Here is a 9,013-nt window from a genome sequence, read left to right on the forward strand (position 1 = left end):
TCCCCGCTTATACCACGGGCTGTTTAAATACTCGATTCTGATTGGCTGGAAGGTGTGCAGTAAAACCGTTTAATGCACAGGTAGTTCCAGTCAGTTTGATTACAGGTCGAAATTAATCCGCTACTATAATCATCGGTAACCATAGTAACACAGTTACACTTGCAAACAGAGTGAGAGAAACATATGAAAACGTTTATTTAGGTAGGCTAAATGAATGATTTTTGCATATCGTTTAATTTGTATGGTGAATATGGCAATTTTGAGAAATGGGCACAGGCACAAGACGAAATAGAAGACTTGGAGAAGACGTTGAATGACAAAAAGCGGCACAAAGAATTAACACCGACAGAGCTAGATAAGATCGAAGACGACAAAGATGAGGTCAATACGAAAAAGACAACTAAAGGGCAGTTAACACTTTCAGTGATTTTTTGCGCCAAAGACAGAAAAATTGTGATTTCGAGACCTACTCTGCTTCTCTTTTAAATGAGACATTGCGGGAGTTTTATGCCTCTGTTCAGTCTACCGCTGGACGCGAATACAGTGTTGCAAGTTTGATGTGTCTCAGAGCAGGTATAAACCGTCACATTACAAAATACAACATCATAAGTGATAAAGACTTCAAGTCGAGCAATGCCATCTTTAAATCAGTTTTAAAGCGCTACAGGAAAAATGGAAAAGAAACCAGCGTTCATCATCCGCGTATTAGCCTACTGAGTCTGACTTGGAGAAAATTAGAAATGCACCTGCACTCTCCCCTTTCACACCCACAGGACTTGTAAGAAAAGTTTGGTTTGACATACAGCTGTGTTTTGCACGGAGGGGAAGAGAAGGAAACCGTAACCTATCAAAAGTGTCTTTCGTTCTCCGGCAAGACGAGAATGGGAAAGAGTACCTGACCCTGGCGCATAACCCAGAGACAAAAAACCACAAGGATCCCACCGCATCGGATAGAGAAAATTTACGAGGATTTATGTTTGCGAGCCCCGGCGACCCACTTTGTCCCGTGGACAGCTTTAAAAAATATCTGTCAAAGTGTCCAGAAAATACCGGAGCGTTCTATTTGCATCCGAGACGCATCCCTCTGTGCAAACTCGAGAGCACCGAAATGTGGTTCACCAAGGAGCCCATGGGGCTCAACTACCTTGGCAATATGCTAAAAAGTATTTGTGAAGAGGTTGGTAATAGATATTTCGTTTTTGCCCACAAATTTAAACTGTGTTTATATTATTTTCCAAATCTAAATTGTATACTTTAAATTCTTGTTGTTCAGGTGGAAGGTATCTCACAAATGTACACAAACCATAGTTTGCGTAGCACTGCCGTATGGACGACTCTCTGATGCAGGACTAGAAAGCCGCCAGATCATGTCAGTGACAGGCCACCGATGCGAGGAGAGTTTGCGGTCATATTGGGCCCCATCTTTGTCAGAGAGGAGAGGGCATGGAGTGACATACTGACATCTAGAACCTCAACAAGCAAAGCGAAACATAATTTCACCTCCAATCCTAAAACTGAAATAACCCTACCCTTTTCCATGTCTAACTTCACGATAAATGGAAATGTGGAGTTTAACATCAATTAGTATAATGATGAGTAAAACAATCCCCTATCGAAATTTCCAACTGTTTGAATTTTTTTTTTTTTTTCATTTAATTTAATGCATTTCAATAAATGTAATGTGTCTTTATATCGTAGCCTAATCGTGGTTAGAGACACCGGTTTTATTTCACACTCTGCATAATTCATTTAAATAAATGACATGATTAGTTCAAATAAAGATTGCCTTGTCACTGTCAGTGTTGCCTGTCATTCATAAATAATTTTAATAAATCCATTAAATAATCATTAAGTTAGCTATATGCTTAAGCAACGAGGGGACTCTTTCAGTTCTTTGTCTCTCTCTTTTAATAATGAATTTAAATAAATGTGATAATTCATTCAAATAAAAGCAATCCGATGGCTCTACTTTATTTAAAGTGGACGGAGTGCTAGAACTAACGAGCCGTAACTTAAGAAAATAACCGTCATTTTTACACGTCTGTTAAAAAATTACATTATTATTACAAAATTAACATCAGTTACAGCTTTAACTTATTTTTAACTTGGCAAATAACCGTGGTATAAATATGTATAAATGTTTTCCATCTGAAAATTCTAAAAATTAAATACTTTTTGAATGTAACTGTGAGGCAGGCAAAGAATGGGGATCTAAGTTCAGCTTTAATAAAACAAAAGATAAACAAGGTAACTCAGAATATAACAAAAAACGCAGGAAACCAGCAGGCACGGATTTATAAAGCAGAGGCCACTGGGCACAAAATCTTGGAATATGAACAGTCAACATTAATACAACAACGTTACATGATTTAAAAAGCAACTTATCATACAGGGACAGAGGGGTGGTGAAATGCGGGTGCTGGACTCTAGCTAAATCAGAAAAAATACATTTATTTAGGTGGGTCGGTGCACGCAGATTCTGAAGGCTTCGGAGCCGATCCGGGCATCAATAATAATCAGGGTTTTTAATAAGGGGAAAAGTTATAGACCTACATTTTGAGGCTGTCAAACTGGTAATGTAGCCTACGTTAACCTACCCGTCACCGCCGGGTATCTGCCGCCTTCAGCGGCTTCAGGAGCACCTGCTTCGGTTTCGGTCTCAAGCGGAGTCGGAGACTGTGGTGGTGGGGTGGGGGGGGGGGCACTTGAACAGGAGCCGACTTTTTAAAAAAGTGGAGATGTTTGGAATATTTCTCCTAATTAAATCCTCTCTGCTATCCTTCTCCCTTTTAGCTTTCCGTTTTGTGGCTCCACTGCTCCACCGTTTTTTATCCATGTTGTTTGTTTTTTCGATGTCCTCAATTCTCTTTTATTCATACTACCTTCTACCGCCGGTCTTGCCGCATTCAACAGTTTCCACGGTAACCTGACTCATCGTCATCATCCCACACAGCCGACACTGCCAAAAAACTGATCATGATACTTTTTTGTGTGCAAATAAATTATTGTTAACACACATACACAAACACACACTCATTAATTAATTTTATTTTAATTTAATTTTAAATAAAACATTTTTTTTAAAAGGATGAGGCCACACAGTTGGTGGGGTCTTGGAGGCCCCCTACAGGTCGGAGGCCCCCGGGCACCGGCCCAATCGGCCCGGTGGTAAATCCGGCCTTGACTAAATATACATTTAACTGTGTGTATTTGTGGATTGTTTTGTGAGCCTACAAAATGTCTGTAAAATATTAGGTTGCAATATATTTTTGCATGTTAGTGAAGTACATAGTTGTGAAGTACAGTGTGCTTTTGTGGGAAACTTTGATTCTGTTAACTTCATTAAAGTGAAATAAAACTGACTGTATGAGAAATGAAAATTGGTATGTTCTATCAATCCGGTGCTTGCCATACCCACTTTATTCTGTATTTTTCAAAATTGTTGTGAGAGCTGAGCTGTGCAGAAGCAGGTGGTTTTATGACCCTTTAAGATGGGATAGGAGAAAGTGTTTTTTTTCTGTTGCTGCTGAATCAACACCTTATCTCGGTTATGAAGTTAATACAAAGTGTTTTTGATTATATTGATTACGATATTGATTACCCAGAGTCTAAAGCCTCATAATGTTTACTGCCAACACTTTGTGGACACAGGTCATAGACCCCAGAACTTCATCCGAGATGGAGGTAAATGGTCTGATCTCTGTCTTTTTTATAGATTTTCCCACTACACACCTCCCATACCTATGAAACAACTGTAACCTGAATGCTTTGCTGTGTTGTAGGTCTGGCTCACAGATTTGAGGAATACACCAAACAAAGAGAGCTCATCCAACTAAAAGATGAGCTCATCGCTGCCCAACACCCCACCCATGTAAAAGATCTTGCACATTACAAGAGTTAATGGAAATGAAAAATGGAACTGATTCTCAAATGCTGTAACCTGAAGACCTGTCTTGTTTTATTGCAATTATTACTATATTTCACTTCCTCATTGTCTCATTTATGCATGCTATCAGTAAAGCAAAATGGGCACAAATCAAATACTAAGAAATTCAGTTCTCACATAAATTGTTATCCTGATAAAACAATTTATAATGAGAATTGTATTAATGAAATACTTGACCAAAAAATGACAATTCTCTCATAATTTACATCTCAAATTCTTATGACTTTTTTCCTCTGCAGAATACCATTTAAAAAAAAAAGGATATACTATGTTTTTGTCCATACAATGCAAGTCAATGGTGTTCAAAACTTTCAAGCTCCAAAAAGGACATAAAGTCAGCATAAAAGTACGACATGTGACGTGTTTGTCTTCTGAAACAATATGATTGACAACATGCTTGATCTCTCATTAATGTGCCAAGTTGACTCCCGGATGTCAATATTTATAGTGAATAAGAACTTGCATACTGGTATGTTTCTTACCCAAAGCCAATCATATTGATTCAGAAGACTAAACCACGCAAGATTACCTTTATGCTGCCTCTATGACCTTTTAACCTTTTTGTTAAAAATCAATTTGTCTATGGAGAAAATGTATCATATTTTTACTTCCAGAACCTGAGTGTTGCGCTCTATTGCAAAAATCAACAATGTTCTTGTGACAGGGCAGAGGGCGGGGCTGGGTCGTGATTCCACACACCCGGCCCCTAGTCAGGCAAATCAAGCCTCAGAGCCTGGATAAAGGCAGACTGGAAGCTGCAGTGCGTCAGAGAGAGAGATTTACGGACAGCTGTCTGTTTTGTTTGTTTGTCTTAATTGCTTATTAAACTATCATTTATATTGTCAAGCAGGTTCTCGTCTCCTCCTTTCCATTAATTCCTTTACACTGGTGTCAAAACCCAGGAGGGAGAAGGGATGTGCCATGGTAGAGTCCTCACCACTACCATTCACCCCAACGGAGCAGCTGTGGCCATTTGCCTGTGGACAAAAGAGCCCGGCCACCTGAGAGCGGAGGTACGGCCGCCGACCCCGGAGAAGTAGGGGCTCATAATTGACCGCCTGGAGCGGGAGGACCGCTGCCAGGGGCAGGGGAGACCCCTTCCATCTGCCAGAATGCGGTAGGGCAATCTGTCCGCCAGGGGCCGGAGGACTTCCTCTGATCCTCCTGGGGATGTGTGGCTGTCGTCCATTAGAGGATGGAGGAGTGGCCGAGGACCAAGCTATGGCGTATCGGAGAACCGGCGAGTAAGTGTTTTTTTTTCTCCCCTCTCTCTTCCACTGCCGCTCTTTTAAAAATGTTTTGTTAATCTGGCACGATCGCCATTACGGCGAGTGGGTGCCTCACTCTTTTTTTTTGTTTCCCTCCCCTTGTCCCCTCTCTCATCCAGGTAGACGAGGATGACTTGCCGGCAGATGGCATGCCCCTCCCCAGGAAAAGAGGGTGGGTCGCTCAAAACAAACACATCATTTTTTATGGTAAAAAGTGTTTTCAGTTTTTGAGAAAATTCATCTATAAATGGCTTAATTATAGGTGTCTCTGCGTATAGAAGATAGTATTTTAACACTGAAAAAGTTACATACTTCAGTTTAAATCATTTTCATTTTATAATCACCAATAAAACAACATTTTAATACATTATAAATTCCACATGGGGACTTCCATGAATAATGTTGAGTGATGACATATTTTTTTAAATGTTTTGTTGAATCTGACAGTTTGAACCAATTCACTGAAATGAATTAACTTTATGGTGCCACTTAAATTTGAAAACATCTGCTTTGTATATCTGTAACATTATGACGTAGCCTGTAGGAAAAGGAATAGTTCACCCAAAAATTGTTTAAAGGAGGAGGCCTGAAATGATATCCTAAAAATCTTAAATTCTGTTTTGATGAAGAAAGAAACTAATACATCTTGGATGGCCTGAGGGTGAGTAAATTATCAGCCAATTTTCCTTTTTGGGTGAACTATTCCTTTAATAGCCAAATCAAAAGCGCATTAAAATCATTGCGGTATTCTCAGTGTTTCTGAATTTTATGTTGCCCGGCACTAGTGGACAAGCCATAATACTACATTCCTTCAAATTAATGATTGTTTATTGTTTCTACTTAGAATTCCTACTACATTTTCAGTGACGTCCATTTTTTTTGTGTATACACTCAGGAGCACTGTCTAATGGGCATCAAAGGCACAGTTAGACGCAGCACAGATGGCGATTTTATTCATGCTAATGTGGATATAGACCTGATTATTACAGAGGAGCCAGAGATTGGCAATATTGAGAAACCAGTGGAGACTTTCCACATCATTGAACATTTCTGCCTGGGCCGTCGACGGCTCCACCTGTTTGGCAGGGACAGCACGATCAGGCCAGGTAAGACACAGTCCCATTTCCACTTAAATTTAAATTAGAGTGACATACAGCATAAAAGGAAGGACAATACTGAAAGTGAATATTTTAAAGAGTCTTTATAATATCATGTAATTTTAGGTTGGCTGACTGTGGGCCCCACCCTGACCAATAGCAACTTTAACGTAGAAGCTTACTCCGGTCACATCAGTGAGCCCAACTCTTACTTGTCTGGTTGTACTGAGGAAATTGAGAGACTCCGCCCTAAATCTCCACCTCCTAAATCCAAGGCAGAGAGAGGTGGGGGGGGCACAACATGGAGGGAGAGGTGGTCCTTCTGTAGGAAGAGGAGATCGTGGTCGAGAGAGAAACCAATCAAACTTCTGTGGTGATTGAGGTGGATTCAGAGGTCGTGGTGGCCCTCATCGTGGATTTCCTCCTCGATAACGCACAACATGCCTTCTATGATGAGACTGATTTTTTTTTAATGAAATCTGTATTTTATATTTTTTTACCTGAAATTCAAAAATGAGTTGTTGCCTTCCATAAGATTAAGTTTTGGTAGTGTATTGTAATAGAGGTTAGAAGCAGGAATAATTTTAAATGATTGTCATACAGTCTCAATACTCAATGATTGTTGTGTTAAGTCACATGATTACACATATAAATTATAGCTGTTCAGGAACGACAAACTTTCATTCATTGTAAGAGCTTGATACATATCTCAAGACTCAAACAAATTTATAATGAAAAGTTACAGTCACAGAAAAGTCACTTGCAAGCCATAGTGCTGTCCCATTTTTGTCCCATTTATGATTGCATCATTATTTCGAGGCATTTTTTCCATTCTTTTTTCAAAGAATTGGTCTGAATGATGTTTTAGTGAATTAATCTGTATTTAAATAATTTGCAATTAAAATTAACCAGTAATTACAAATTAATATGCCAAAAGGTGTGGGAACTCTGTTTATTACTATTTGTTTGAACATTTCCATCTGTTGTTTGGTTTGTCTAACATCTCATTATCAACATCACATTCAGACTTCCTGTGTGCATGTGGAGGGAAGCAGAACTTTTCTTTTATCTTTATTGTCAATGGCAGTGACAAAGACGATGAAATGAAGAACCCAAGTGCAGTTTAATAATCAAAGTGAAAACCAAAAACCTTAACTATAAACATGAAAACATAACAAACTTGAAACTTAAACATGAACGTGGTACAACAGGCCATTAAATGCAGGCATAGATTTGAAGAGAGGTGTAGATTTTGTTTTGGTGCAGTTCCGTTGTTACAACTTACCCTGCTATTGTAGCAAGTTGTCACAATAAGTCAATGTGTATTCGATGAACTGTATCTTTGTTGCTGGGCATGATGGTGGAAGAGTTCAATAGCTTTTTTTACTCAAGTCTTCAAGTTATGTAGCCGGCCTATGCAGAAAATGACTATCAAAATCAAACCTATTGTCAAGCCTTGGCAAGCTGATGCTAAGTTGTCTCAATTTTGGAGCTTGGCTGTTTCCTGAATGTTATTTACAGACAAGTCTGTCAATCGATTAATTAAAAAAAAAATCAAATTAATAAAATTACATTTCAATTATTAATTTAAGTTATCGGGGTTAATCTCATATGTTAATCTCATAATCTCATATTTCTCAAGATATTTGGAAAATGATCACAAATGATGACAATTCAAAGACTGGCAGACATAAACATAGAATAGACATTAAAAAGGTGTCTTTAGAAGCTGAAATATTGTTAGTTCCCCTTCTGTCGCTCTCTCCACGTTGTGTCAGAGAAGCGACACTAGGGGTCTCTCTTGAGCACCGATATTCACCTCAGAACTATGAAAAAAGGCCAATGAGAGTTGGCAACCAGTATTTGCATGCCAAAGGTGTAAATGCACAAATGTAAATGCACAAATTCTCATTGTGAGAACATGACCATGACAACGTTGCGGTCGCGGCTTGCTTACAACCGTAAGCAAGCCACTACAGCCGCCCCCCGCGTCGCTCCTTCTTCCCACGGGATTGAGGACGATGCGGCTTGCGATGGAGGCGATTCGGGGATGGCAGCGGGTGCAGCTCCGCCGGGTACGCCCCCTCGGACCACCCGCGCCCCGGCATGCTCGTTGACTCCCGTCCCTACCCTCTTGCGATGGAAGCAGACGAGTTCGCCGCGACATCAGAGTGCGTGGGCTCTGATGCTGAGGACTCCTCTGGGCTGCCGCCTTCGGGCTTGCACGCCCAGGAAGAGGCCGACGCACAGATGTCCGATATGCTTTCCCGGGCAGCCAACAGCGTGGGCTTGGATTGGAACCCTCCATCCTCCCCACAGCCATCACGGCTGGACGACTGGTTCTTGGGTGTTGGGCGCCGCTCACAGCCTCGCCCCCCCGGTTCCTTTCTTCCCGGAGGTGCATGATGAGCTGACGTCTTCGTGGAGAGCACCCCTCTCCACTTGTCGCACCGCCACTTGCTCCTCCGCCCTCGCCACCCTCGACGGCGGAATGCGCCACGGGTACACTGAGATTCCCCAGGTGGATAGGGCTGTTGCGCTCCACCTATGCCCCGGAAGCGCTACCACCTGGCGGGGTTGCCCTGTACTCCCTTCCCGGTCCTGAAGAGCAACATCCTCGCTCACCGCAAAGGCCTACAGCACTACCGGACGCGCCGCTTCCGCCATGCATGCCATGGCTCTCCTGCAGGTCCACCGAGCCA

At 41.2% G+C, this 9,013-nt stretch overlaps 1 pseudogene; it reads left to right on the top strand.

Annotated features, from left to right (window-relative positions):
* The first annotated feature begins 1,108 nt into the window (after window positions 1-1,108).
* Window positions 1,109-6,743, top strand: LOC127643538 (N6-adenosine-methyltransferase non-catalytic subunit-like; annotated as a pseudogene).
* The last annotated feature ends 2,270 nt before the right edge of the window (window positions 6,744-9,013 follow it).

The sequence above is a fragment of the Xyrauchen texanus genome, chromosome 5, assembly GCF_025860055.1.
Source record: "Xyrauchen texanus isolate HMW12.3.18 chromosome 5, RBS_HiC_50CHRs, whole genome shotgun sequence".
NCBI lineage: Eukaryota > Metazoa > Chordata > Actinopteri > Cypriniformes > Catostomidae > Xyrauchen > Xyrauchen texanus.